The sequence below is a fragment of the Leptonychotes weddellii genome, chromosome 4, assembly GCF_054177405.1.
Source record: "Leptonychotes weddellii isolate Sample4059 chromosome 4, ASM5417740v2, whole genome shotgun sequence".
NCBI lineage: Eukaryota > Metazoa > Chordata > Mammalia > Carnivora > Phocidae > Leptonychotes > Leptonychotes weddellii.
In genome coordinates, this window is record NC_138372.1 from 45,809,676 (window position 1) to 45,823,982 (window position 14,307).

Here is a 14,307-nt window from a genome sequence, read left to right on the forward strand (position 1 = left end):
ACAGTGTAAAGAATCTCCCTGTGTTCTTGAAACCTGCTTTAAAATTTAGGACAGTGTTTTCCAAACTGCGTTCCCATAGAACACGAGTTCCATGAAATGAATAGTATTACAAAGATAAAGGATTCCAAAATTGGTTTAAGAACAGTAAGTTAAATAAATTATGATAATGGGCACCATTTATGGAGGGCTTGCTTTGTGCCAGACACTAATCTAAGTGCTTTACCTACATAAGATTTTAATTCTCTCAACAACCCTTGTAGGTATGTATCATTTACTAGGCCCATTTTATAGATGAGAAACTAAGGCCCTGAGAATTTAAGGAACTTGTCCAAGTTCATGCAGGTGGTAAGTGGTGGAGCTGGGTTTTGAAGTCCTGCATCTGGGTCCAATAGAACTTTCTACAGTGAAGGAAACAAGTTCTATCTGTGCTGTCCAAATGGTAGACACTAGCCACATGTGGCCATTGAATACTTGAAGTGTGGCAAGTGAGACTGGGAAATGGAATTCTTTATTTTGTGTACATTTAATTATTTAAATTAAAATACCCACATGTGGCTAGTGGCAACTGTATTGGACTGCCCAGGTCCAGGCTCTGTGTTTCTAACTGCTACACCACCAGAGGAAAGTTGATTAGGTTTCTTTCCTGACGGACTTCACAGAGCCTTTATGCATTAATGAATATTGTGAAGCGAAGAAGAAATAGAACATGCCTGAGGGGGTATCATCACAGAAAAGTTTTCTCATAGAACATCTTGAGGGACCAGAGTTCCACAGAATACCGTCACCAACAGGGTGTGACAGTCAGTGTCTGCTCTCCAGAGATGACAGATGACCTCTGTCCCGTCATGGGGAACGTCTGGGGGACTGACATTCCACAGCCAGAGCAGATGCTTGCCCATGAAGCATCGCAGAGGCTGCCGGGTGCCCAGATGCTTTCCTAAAACTTCTACCATGGGAATTGCTCCTCTGGCAGAGAAATAAAGGCATTTCTTCCCCAAAGCACAGAGGTGGTAAGAGATAAACCTTATCCCGTGAACACATCATTATTTTAACACAGAATGGATGAATTAATTTAAATGAATTAAGACATAGACTTTACAAATTACAAAGCACTTCAGCTTTTAGCCATGCCACTCAAAGTGTGGTCACCACCAGCAGCAGCAGTTGGACCTGGAAACTAGTTCCAAGTATGAATTCATCAGCCCGCTCCAGACCTACTTAATCAAACCCTGGGGGTGGGGCCCAGCTCTCTGTTTTAACAAGTCCTCCAGTTGATTCCCATGCATGTTCAAGTTTGAGGTCATTTACATGTATTCCTCTAATTTAATCTTTAGAACTGAAAAAAAAAAAGAGGTCCAGGAAATTTAAATAACATGCTCAAATTTACACAGCTGGAAAATTACCGAGCTGGAACAAGAACCCAGCTCTCAACCAGCAGAGTGGAATCTGCCTGGAGGCCTTCCAGATTTGCTGGGGAGAATCCCAGCTGCTGGCTGGCCCTCTTCTTTCTTCGAGCTGGCCCAGGATTCAGAGTGGGGTGGCGGCTGCGGTGCAGAAGGGCCAGGGCCATGCTCCCCTGCACACTTTGCTCTCCCACCGCCCCCTCCCTATCTCACCTCCTGTCCCTTTCTGGTTCATCAAGTACAAAGTCAGCAGGTGTTTCATCTTCCCTTCCCTCCCCTTACCCCCTCATTCACCCTCCTCCAGGCTTTTATACATCCCTGGTCTCTCCTGTGAGAAAGTAGAAATTCAATGGGAATAATGGGGGAGGGGCAGATGGGGTTCCATGGTTAGGAAATGCCGGATTAAACAAGGTAGATTTCTTTATTAAAGGTCTTTTCAGAGCCTTTGCTATGTAAATATGTGAAGCTCTCAAATGAGGGTATGGCCTGCAGCATTCACCAACTTCCATGACCACAGAACCTTTTTATTCAGGAGACTAGTGTTCTGCAGGGGATGGGTCTTATCTCCATGGAAAGCAGACCATGAGACCTAAGTGGATGAGACATGAGACAGGTAGATTTTGAGAGTCATGGTAAAAGATGGAAAAAGTTCCAGAACACAGAACTCCAGGTGCACCCATTTTTGCCATCCCCGGCCCATCCTCAAGTCTAGCCCCATCAGAGCTCTTTCGAAAGTGCCAAGTTGTATTAAGTAGAGACGAGTAATGCTAGGGAAATAACAGCACTCAGGGTTGAGGGCCAACAGAGAGTGCCCCCCAGCAGTGGGGAGCCAGCTACTAGGGCCCTACTGGGCCAGTTGTTAACCCTTGAGTTGCTGGATCATGGGGAGATGGGATGAAGTGTCCCCCGGGTGAGGGTGCAGGATTGCTGAGTCAGGGAGGGGTGTGTGTGAGTATTCTGAAGGCTTGGGGCAAGAGCATTCTGCCAACTCTGGAATTATTGCCCCCTTGGACAACAAATAGACCTATTCTGGTACCTGCCAGCTAAACATTAGCCCTGAATTCATTTGAATTCAGCAATAGGCTTCAGGAAATATGTCCCTTCGAGCTTGAATTATATGAGGATAACAGCATATGTAACTTTTGGGGACCTGATAAAATACAAAGCTTTATTTTCCACATGAAATCAACTATGTATATTATTAAACACAAGTTATGGTTCCATTCTATAACAATGTAACTATCTGAGATACTGGTGATAAGCTCTCTTTTCCTTCAGGTATCCATTGCTTCTACTTGGTGGACTCAAAACCCCCATTTTTCTATAGGAGTGATCCCATAGCCCAGGCAGAAGTCCCTGGCTTGGTTGGTGGCTCACAATAGGACAAAGAATACTTAAATTAGACTTCAAAACCTCGATGCTAGTTCCAGCTCTGCCACTTACTTGCTCCATAGCCTTGGGAAAGTTACATACTTCCTCCTAAGCCTCCTTCTCCTCATTTGGAAAATGGGGGATAATCATAAGGTAATGTGCATGAAAGCAGCTGATATAATGCATGGTGCATAACATGCTTCCAATAAATGTTGCAAGAACTAAAAAATTATTACTAAGACTTGGAAAACTGAAAAAGTCAACTAATTAGCTAACTAAAAAACCACATGCACGCACACATACCAGCTCATTCTGGGCCACAGGCCTCATTTGAAAAATAACGGCTGGTTTGGATTTGGATGTGGCGAGGAATCTGAGATTAACTGCCTCCCCAACTCTGCACCCTTGCCTTCAGTTAAGGAAAAGCAGATGTACAGGAAAAGAGGTACCAATTTGAATGACAAACCCCAGGCTGGAAGAAAGCATTCATAATCCCCATCCCCAGTGAATGGAATGATGCAGGAGGTTATCGCAACCATGGGGAAGAGAGGGATAGTTGTGTGTCCTTGCCTTCTGTGGACTGTGGTGTGGTCTTTAGCCTATGTTTCACCTAAAAAGAGCCACATCAGCACCACCGTCACTTTCCCATCCTCACGTGATGGTAGTTCACAACTCATCAAAGATGCTAAAGAGATCTCAGCTCAGGGGCCCCTCTACAGGAGGTAAGTGGCAGCTTCATGCTCTGCTTTCTGGTAGTCTAACCCCACTTCTGGCCCTTCTCAGATTCCTGAACTATATGATCAGGAAGGATTCTCATGTGTACAATCCCTTCATTCCTCAAGTAGGGAGCCCCAGAGAGGGTATCTTCCTTATTTTATGTCACACAGTATATTAGTAGTGTGTATCAGTTAGCATTTGCCAAGTAACAACCACCCCCAAAACTTAGTGGCAGTGACCGCATATTTAGCTCATTGTTCTGTGTATCAGGATTTGGGGGCTGGGCTCGTGTGGTTTTGCCTGGGCTCATTCATACATGTGCAGTTAGAGACCGAGTCTTCTAGGAGTTGGCTGGCCCATGGTAGCCTCAGTAAGATGGTGCATCCCTGCTCCACATGGTCTGTCCCTCCCGCAGACTAGTCCAAGCTTATTTACAGGGCAGCTGAGCAGGATTCCATGAGAGAACGGAAGTATTCAAGACCTCCCAGGTCTGGTATCAGAATTGGTACGTCACTGCATCCTATTTATTGGTCAAAGCAAGTGACAAAGCCAGCACGGATTCAAGGAGTGGGGAATCGTCTCTGTGTCTTGATGGGAGGAGCTTTAAAGTCACATTTCCAGGGGTCAGAATATAAGGATGGAAATAATGGTGCTTTTTTGCAAACTATCTAACCCTAACTCTATCAGGAATTCTCCCCAAGTCTCCTGATTTTGAAGTATAATGGATACCTGTTGTTTGCCCACCTAGCATCTATTTCCTCTTCTTCTATTAATTCCACTACAATTTACTCTGAATCCAGTCTTGGTAGAACTTTTCATCAAAGACTCCACCTATCCTGGTCAGCAGGTAGGCATTCAACCTAGTAGACCCGTCCAGGTGCTGTATGCCTGGAATGTGGCCATCAAGTGAAAGGACCAAGCAGAGTGACATTATGACTCCAGAAAGATTCTTCATGTATTCCTGCTACCTTACTTCCCCAGTGGGGCCGAGCCACTCCCCTTTTCAAGCTTGGCTGCTTAGCTTTACTTCAATTCTGTGCATTACCTCCTGTCATGGACACTTTGGTGCACTGTCCAGAATGACTGAGGTACTCATTCCCTCAGCTCCTAAGAGTGTTGCTTACTGATAGTCACAGATAAGTCTCATCCAAGAATTGCCCTTTGCTCATGGGTGCTGTCTCACCCAAGGTTATGTGCCTTCCCTGGCATGGCCTCCCTTGGGACAACTCTGAAAGGTCATCCCTGTGGGATCAACTTCAACTTCTCCCTCTGCTCAATCCTGCTTTGCTCACTCTCTGGTGGGTTTTGTTGCCAAGAGCACTCTCCAGTGAATGTCTTGCAGAAATCTCTCTGCCTGAGAGATGGTTTTATGGGCACTCAACTTAAGATATCTTATATCCCTTCAATAAATTCCATTTTTGCCTAGGTGAATCCATAAGTTTCTGTTGCTTACAATCAAAAACTGTTATGAGATGAAAGAACAAAAACAAACAACATTAACAAAACAGATCCATAAATATAAAGAACAAACCAGTGGTTGCCAGAGAAGAGGTGGTTGGGGGGAATGGGTGAAATAGGTGAAGGGGATTAAGAAGTACAAACTTCCAGTTATAAAATAAATAGTCATGGAGATAAAAGGTACAGCATAGGGAATATAGTTAATAATATTGTAGTAATTTTGTAGGTGACAGATCACAACTACACTTACTGTTGTAAGCATCACATAATGTATGGAATTGTCGAATCCTATGTTGTACACTTGAAACTAGTATATTATGTCAACTACACTTCAATTTTAAAAAAAACTTATAAAAATAAATAAAAAATTTAAAATGGTTATGATATATTTTAGTTCAGGACTCTTCACTACACTATTTTCTAATTATTTTCTTGTGTAACTACTATTTTACTCCTCAAAATAACCCTCCCATATCCCCATTTTACAATGAAGGTAACTTTAACTCAAAAACCTTAAATGAATTGTCCAAGGTGAATAGCTGATAAACAGAGTAGTTGAGAAAATTGACTTTGGAGCCAGGTTGCCTGGGTCTGATTCCCACCTTCATCTTTGCTTAATCTCTCTTTGCCTCAGTTTCCTCCTCTATAAAATGAGGATAATCATCATGCCTATCTCACAGAATTGCTGTGAGAATTAAATGAGGAAACATACACAAAATCTTTGGAACAATGACAAACAGTAAGCTCTACAGAAGTATTTGCTGGTTGATGTTAGTATTAGTAGTAGTAATGGTATTTTTTTTTAAAGATTTTATTTACTTATTTGAGAAACAGAGAGAGAGAGCAGGGATAGAGACAGAGGGAAAGGGACAGAATCTCAAACAGACTCCATGCTGAGTGTGGAGCCCGACACAGGGCTTGATCCCACTACACTGAGATCAAGACCTGAGCTGAAATCAAGAGTCAGATGCTCAACTGACTTAGCCACCCAGGCGCCCCAGTAGTAGTAATGGTATTAATATGGATATTTCTGATTCCAAAGCCTGTGCATGCTGTGTCTACCATCTTCTCCACATGAGAACGCTCTTTCTGATGTTTCTCCAGCCCATCTCGCTCTCAGAATGCCAGAACTCGAGCAGAGAGCCACATATCTCTAGTGAAAAGAAGCAACCAAACAGCCACACCAGCTCTGCTGACAGGGCCCCTCTCTGCTGGCCTTCCCATTTCTCTTTGTTGCAGGTTTGATGTACTGTCTCCTCCCTACTCACTGGCTTGGCTGTAAGTAATTGTCTTCTTGGAGCAACCTGAAAGGCGCTCCTGTTTGGTAATTTGTTAAAGTATATTTATACACAATAGACTCCCAGAGCAAATGGGCCCTGGTACCTGCCAGCTCCCTAAGGAGCTGATATAATTATTAGCATGGTTCTGCTGGCCATTCTTTATCTCGGGCCTGCCTCTGTTATCTGTGCATCTTGTGATGGGACACAATAGAAATATCAGAAGCAATAAATTACAAGTTTTCAAGGATGAAGGCCAAACAACAGCAACCTGGTTACTAGGCAGAAGCCAGCTTCTCCTTAGAAACCTTAATCCTTGAACAAGAAGGCTGGGCAGTAGGACATACTCTTGTTATGGGGCACATGCTGTTCTAAAATTAAAAGAATGTAGGTTGGTCTTAAAACCTGGGACCTTGTAATTACAAGGAATGAATAACTCATAGTGAAAACAGAAGAACCCCCCGGGGGTTAACATCAGTTTTGAAATCACAATGCCAGAGTGCATGCGAACCACAAAAGTTGACTGAGCATCCCTAAAGGTGCTAAGGGTAAGGAGAGGGGGGTCAGAATCCATGCCATCCTCCCAGGAAGGGAGGTGGGGAGAGATACGAGAAAAGCCTCTTTCCAGGAGAGTCAAGGTGCTATGAAGAGAGGGAAGGGCATCTAGAGCCAGCTGCGTGTCCTGAGCTGAAAAGTCTCAAGATGAGGAAAAGGAGGAGGGGAGAACAGGGCAGAAGGACAAGAGCAATCTTGATGGAGGAAGAAGCTCTCTCAGTGGCACCAATGCATGAATAACTTTGGGAACTGCAAGCATCTCTTCAATCCATTCCCCACCAACTCCACCCCACCTCTTCCCCCTTTCTGACCTACCATCCTGCAGTGGCCTTCTTGCTGGTCCTGCTCTCTCCTGTCCCTCCCATAACCTTTCCACTACTGCTGCCACCCTCCCAAATCCCTCCCCTCTTGAGTAATCCCATTCTGCCTTAAAGGGGCCTCCTCATCAGGATAAGATCTGATCTATTCAGCATGATAGCTGGTGCCCTGTGTGAGCTAATCCCTGGAGGCCTCATCTCCCACATCTCCCCTAGCTTGTGCTCTAATGACACAAAACTAACCTTTGGGTGCCTTCTGTGTGCTAGGCACCGTGCTGAATGCTTTTGCCTTATGTATTATGTCCCTTAATCCTCAGAGCAACCAGGTGGGACAGAGCTACATATCCTCATTTCATAGATGGGCCTAAAAATTAAGCCAATTTGACCTTAACACCCATGTTATTTCTAGGGCTATAGTTTGAATTAAATTTGCTTATGTTCAGGCTTATAAAGTAATGAGTAAGAAACCCTTAAAAACAAAATTATGTTGGCTACATAAAAAGAAAATAAACATTTACTCACAATCATTAAATTAATAATCCATCTACTCAAATCACCTTAAAGACAAGGAATTGACACCTGGCGCTATGCTCAGACTCCTGACCACCTGCCTGACCTAATTTCCTAGCAGTTCCCCTCCTGCTCACTTTGCTCCAGCCACACTGGCCTCTTTGTTATTCTCTGAGTAGGCCAGGCAAGCTCCAACCGTGGGTTTTTTGTACTAGCTGTTCCTCTGTCTGGAAGTACTTGTCCATCAAGTTTTTTCATGACTCGTTTTCTCACTTCATTGGGATTTTGCTCAGATCATACCGGCTAAAAGAGAACTTCATTGAGCACACTCTCTTAGATAGTCCCATCACTCAATTTCTCTTTCCTGTTACCTTTATTCATAGTCTTATCTCTACATGACATAAGATTAGAGATCCATTTGTCTGTTTGTTATTTGTCATCCTTACTCCACAGAGTTCTAAAATGGTAGAATCTCCAGAACCTAGAACAGTACCAGACACACAATTAATATGGAATGGAAGAATATAGGATGAATGGTAAAATGGCCCCCAATACTTCAAACCTTGACTAAGACCTGACTGAGAGTATTAGAGTAACTAAAACATACGGGGTCATGCAGAAGGTGGCTTGGGTTATTGGTGGACAATGGAAGAACAGGAGAGGTATGGAGGTGAAGTTGGTGGTGTTTACCCACCAGTGCTTAGGGAAGAGCAAGGCCTGTTTAAGTCACACCTTTGTTGGGAGTTTTGTCAGTTATGGAGGTCAATACCTTATCTTTTTATGTTGAGTGCCTGGCTTAGAGAAGACACTCAATAAGTACTTAAAGTATTAGTGTATTCTAGAATTTTACAGTTGCCTCAGCCAGCCTCCAGATGGTTCTATTCAAGTTCTGAGAGCTAAGGTTGGCCAATGAGTCTACAAATTATTGTTTCTTAAGTATGCATCTTTTCAATCCTGGGCAAGGAGTGGCAACATTCACAGTCGATTTCTGGTCCCTTTATTGGACAGAAACTGTCCTGTAACTCATCAAGCCAGGCTCAGGCCCAGGCTGTGGAGTCTGGGAAGCTGAGGACTGAATGACTCTTTCAAAGGCCTTCTCTGTATGAACAGTTAGTGTTTCAGCAAGTTTCTTGGACATTCTTCACTATGGGAACCACTGACTTCTCAGGATGGCTTGTGATAGCTGGATGATCACAGGGAAAATTCTGTAGGCAGCATTTTTCAATCTGTGGATTTGCAATGGTTTGTGGTGGACTTCAAGCCACTTCAACGTAATGGTTTGTGAAATCAATGTAATGAGTCACATACAGCTTTTTTAAATAAAATATATTACAATAGAAATTATAACTGGGAACCAGAATCAAACATGTATTGCAAAAACAAAGGCAAATAAGGACATTTTGAGACAACAGATGCACACTAAAGACAATGCTAAAGATGTTCTTCAGGCAGAATGAAAATGATCCCACTCCCAAGTGTAGAGATACGGGAAGGAAAGAACAGAAAAGATAAATTTTAGAAAATCTTATATTAATGTTGACTGTATAAATAATAACAATACTGTCTTGTGAGGTATAAAACACATAGAGAAATAAAATACATGACAACAAAGCACAAAAGTTGCGAGGGTATTAAATGGTGTAAGGGTGTTCTAAGGTTCTTGCATTTTTTGTATTATATTATATGTAATGATATATAATATATTGTATCATTACAGTTAGGTCAAATTTTATATTATTTATAAAATGTAGATTTATATTTATATCAAAATATAGTATGCATATTGTAATCTCTGAGATAAACATTAAAGTAATAATAAAAGAATGTATAACAAATGAGATAATAGAGGGGAAAATGAAACAAAAAAAACTTAACCCAAAAGAAGAAAAGAAAGGAGACAAAAAGTAACATAGAAAAGGTAGAACAAATTAAAAACAAATAGCACAATAATAGATTTCAAGCCAAATAAATGAGTAATTCCATTACATTTAAATGGACTAAATATTCTAATTAAAATACAAAGACTGGATAAATCAAACTAAATTCAAATTAAAGACTAGGTAAAATAAAGAAAATACTATATGCTGCTTACAAGAGATATAATGTAAATACAAGCATATAGGATTGAAAATAAAAGTGTAGAAAAAGAAAGCAATGCAAACCTAATAAAAAGAAATAGGATGTAGATAGACCACCATCAGACAAAATAGATTTTAAGGCAAGAAGTATTGCTGGAGATGAAGAGTGATATTTCCTAATAATAAAAGTGTCATTCTGCCCGGAAGACATAAAAATTCATTTTTTTTTGTTCCTAATAACATACTTTCAATATATATATATAATAAAGCAAAATTTGACCAAAAAAAGGGAAATAGACAAACGCATAACCATAGTGGGAGATGTTTAAAATAAAAGATTGATTGAGATATAATTCACATATGAAATTCACCCTTTTATTTTATTTATTTATTTATTTTTAAAGATTTTATTTATTTATTTGACAGAGACAGAGACAGCGAGAGCAGGAACACAAGCAGGGGGAGTGGGAGAGGGAGAAGCAGGCTTCCTGCCGAGCCGGGAGCCCGATGTGGGACTCGATCCCAGGACCCTGGGACCATGACCTGAGCCGAAGGCAGTCGCTTAACCAACTGAGCCACCCAGGCGCCCCGAAATTCACCCTTTTAAAGTGTACAATTCGTTTTTCATATATTCATAGAATTGAGCAACCATCACCTCTACCTAAATTTAGAACAGTTTTATCTCCTCAAAAAAAAACAACATATTTGTATTCACTTCCCTCCTCCCTCTCTGCCCAACTTCTGGCAATAATTTGCCTCCTGTCTGAATGGGTTTGCCAATCCTAGATATTTCTTCATATAAAAAGAATCATACAACATGTGGCCTTATGTGTCTGGCTTCTTCTACTTAGCATAATGTTTTCAATGTGCCTTCATACTGTAGCATGAACCATTATTTCATTCCCTTTTATGGTCAAATAATATTCCCTTGTAAGGATATACCACATTTTATTCATTCATCAGTTGAGGAACATTTGGGTTGTTTTAATCCAGAGCTTTATGAATAATGGTCCTAGGACTATGTCTATACAAGTCTCTGTGTGAACATAGGCCTTCGGTTACCTTGGTAGATACCTAAGAGTAGAATTGCTGGGTCCAATGGTAACTATTTAACTTGAAGAATTGCTAAACTATTTTCTAAAGGGGCTAGCTTATTTTGCATTCCCGCCAGCAACCTGTGAGGCTTCCAATTTCTCCACACTCTTCTTTTTTTTTTTTTTTTAAGATTCTATTTATTTATTTGACAGAGAGAGACACAGCAAGAGAGGGAACACAAGCAGGAGGAGTGGGAGAGGGAGAAGCAGACTCCCCGCTGAGGAGGGAGTCCAATGCAGGGCTCGATCCCGCGACCCTGGGATCATGACCTGAGCCAAAGGCAGACACTTAACGGACTGAGCCACCCAGGCGTCCCCAGGATGTTCTTATTTCTAATTTGCTAAGATTTTGTTCATCATTACCACAAATGGGTATAGGAATTTTATCAACATTTTTAGTGTAATAAATCCAACTCTGGTTTTGCTTATAGTTCATTTGGAAATTTGGCATCCAGGCTCATGGACCAGAGAGAAACTAAATAAGATTATTAGTCCACAGGGGCGCCTGGGTGGCTCAGTTGGTTAAGCGACTGCCTTCGGCTCAGGTCATGATCCTGGAGTCCCGGAATCGAGGGCCACATCGGGCTCCCTGCTCGGCGGGGAGTCTGCTTCTCCCTCTGATCCTCCCCCTCTCATGCTTTCTGTCTCCCATTCTCTCTCAGATAAATAAATAAAATCTTTAAAAAAAAAAAAAAAAGATTATTAGTCCACAGCATCATGTGCTGAAAGTGAAATATCAGTATTATAGGAGGACGTGCCCTGCCTGGTTCTTTGAGACCAGGAAGACTTCACATGGGTTGAGGGCTCTAAGTTAAAGGGTTAGTGGAGTAAGCTGGTTGATGATGAGCTGGGTAGGGGATACAGTGTTTTCCAAGCAGAATAAAGAATATGTTCAAAGGCCTAGAGGTAGGAGAGAACTACCTGCACTGCAGGCGCAGAAAGACATCCCGTATATCTGATCTACAAGGCAAGAGTGGTGGTCCCAAGAGTGGAGGAGGGGAGACCAGCTGAGGAAGGAGGGAGGCCACATGGAGATTTCATCGGTTGGCTTTTTCAGTCCTTGCTCGCTTACATTAACCATATGACTGATATGTTAGTTCCGTGATTTCCCCACCTCTGCTCCAAGCAGCCCCAGGAGTTCAGGAGAGATGCCCGTGGACCGTGCCAGACTGGAACCCTGCTCCTTCGGCATCTATTTTAAAACCACCATTTCGACCAGTGCAGCGGTTTCACACTTCCTTGATTTGGAAAATGAACTTCTGTGAAAGGTTTCGCCAAATTAGATAGAGAGACATATCTGAGTTAGATAGTTCCCAAGAAATGAGCTATTATCTCCACGAACTAGAGCATCTGCCCTGAGGAAAGGACACAGACTCTGTCCTCCTAAGGTAGGCAGGGGTAGGGGTCTCTTTGGTAGAATGGCCAGATGTTCCCAACATGCTGCACTGAAAACCTGACTTGAATGTTCCCAGAGCTGAACTGCGAACATTAAGGGAAGGGGGAGGAACGAGAGCAAGGGGAAAAGTCAGACACGTGAGTGAGGATGCTTGCAGGGACCTTAGAAAATATGTATTCTGAAAGAAGAGAAGCTGCAGAAACTCAAAAGGGACCCTTCTTAGGAGGACTTTCTGAATGAATGAACGAGCTTCTCCTTGTTCCTCGGGCCTTTATCTCCAAAGGCCCAAACGGTGCATGAAGCCAAGCATTTCTCTTCTCATCCTCCTTGTCATCACTGTCTCCATGCCCCCCAACGCTGACTATTGGAGAGAAGATCATTTGAGTTTGGCAGAAAATGCAAAAACAGCTCATTTTCCCCAGACTTTGAAAAACAGCAATTAAAACCATCCCAAACACCTTGAAAATTAATTAATTCTTTTCCAGTTAGGCTGATAGCCTTGTGAAGGCAATGAACTCACCCTGTTAATATACATGGGAACATTTACTCATTATTTCTCCATATCTACCTGTCTTATCTATCTTTATTTAGACTTTTACAAAGTACTTACTAAATTGTGTGCACCAGTAAATATGTTAACTTGGTACAATTTCATGGAGATTTATGTACCTGCACTGCCGAATATATTAGGTTCCCTTAAAAGCTCGGCATTTGGGGTATGTTCTTTTCAAAGACCCTATGGGGTACCTTTTCAGTGTGCAGAGGGATATGCAGGAACCAAAATCAATGGGCTTAAATTATTAAAATTCTAAGCAGTCGTTACGGATCGGGTCAGGTATTATAAAACTTACAGTCCATCAATTTACTTTCAATATTAATTTTAGCCTTGTGCCTTGCCATGAAAATCATGAGAATGGAAAGCATGTAACATCTCACTTACAGCTGATACAGAAGGGAAGTGACTCTGAAATATAGCCGCTCTCGGCCTCTGGGGAAGATTTATGTGGCGAGGATCACTCTGCTCAGAGTAAGACTGCAGGTGAGTGGCAAGTCTGCATTATAAATGCCTGGGGTAACTATAAAAACATAAATGGTATCAGGTTATTGATTTTTTTTTCTTCCTGGAGCCCACAAATTAGAAAAGCCACTGCTAAAAATCACTGGTCTATCCACAAATTTTAATTAAAGCATAAATAAATCATTTCGGTTGCCGCACTTGCATATAAACAAAGGGGAGATGGCATCGTTACAAATGCTCGTCAACATTTGGTGACTAATGGCTCACAGGGAAAATACAATCTGAAACAACCGAATTGAAAGCAGATTCTGGAGCTAACTAATATCACATGCAAACCATCTAAAGCTATTACGGCAAGAGGCATTGAAACCACAGATCAGGTTTTTGGGAATGGGTGGAAGGATGAGGATAATTTTGTTAAGTAGAGCAATACTATTTTTTTTTTATTAAATAAAGTGAAGCCCTGTAATGAGATATTACAGCTGCTGCACTTCCGCCACGTGATGGAGAAATGGATACCCCACCCCTCACACAAAACACCAACCATATGCTGCAATGTTTCCAAACGGTGATTGTGTTCCTCAAGAAATACATAGCAAGAACTCATATAAATAGGTCTTCAGAAAACAGCGAGGAAGGGGATGTGCTGAGCATTCCTAGGTCCCATTACATAAAAAGAAGAAATTAAGATATTGAAGAGGAAAGGAATTCCCAGGGGATTCGCGGTATTGGCACGGGCACAGGAAGCCGGAACCTGGCATCCATGTTGTGCTCCAGCTCCGGGGGAAGCGCGTGGGCCGTTCCTCCGCACGCATGGCGGGGACCGCCCCTCTGCTTTTCTCCCCGGTGGCTGGTGTGATTAGGAGGCCCTGGGACACTAGGCCCCGCCCGCTGTTGCTACGGGGAGGGGTCGTGACGGAAGGACCTGGGGCCCACACTTCCTAATAGAAGGTCTGTCCACAGTGGGCAGATGGACCTCGTGTGATTGTCCTTGCAAGGCTCTGGAAGCTCAGAGAGAGCAGGACGGGTGTTGTCTACAGTAACACCTGATGTGTCAAATGTTAGTAAAATAAGGAGTAATTTTTTTCCTTCCTTCTTCCTTCCTTCCTTCCT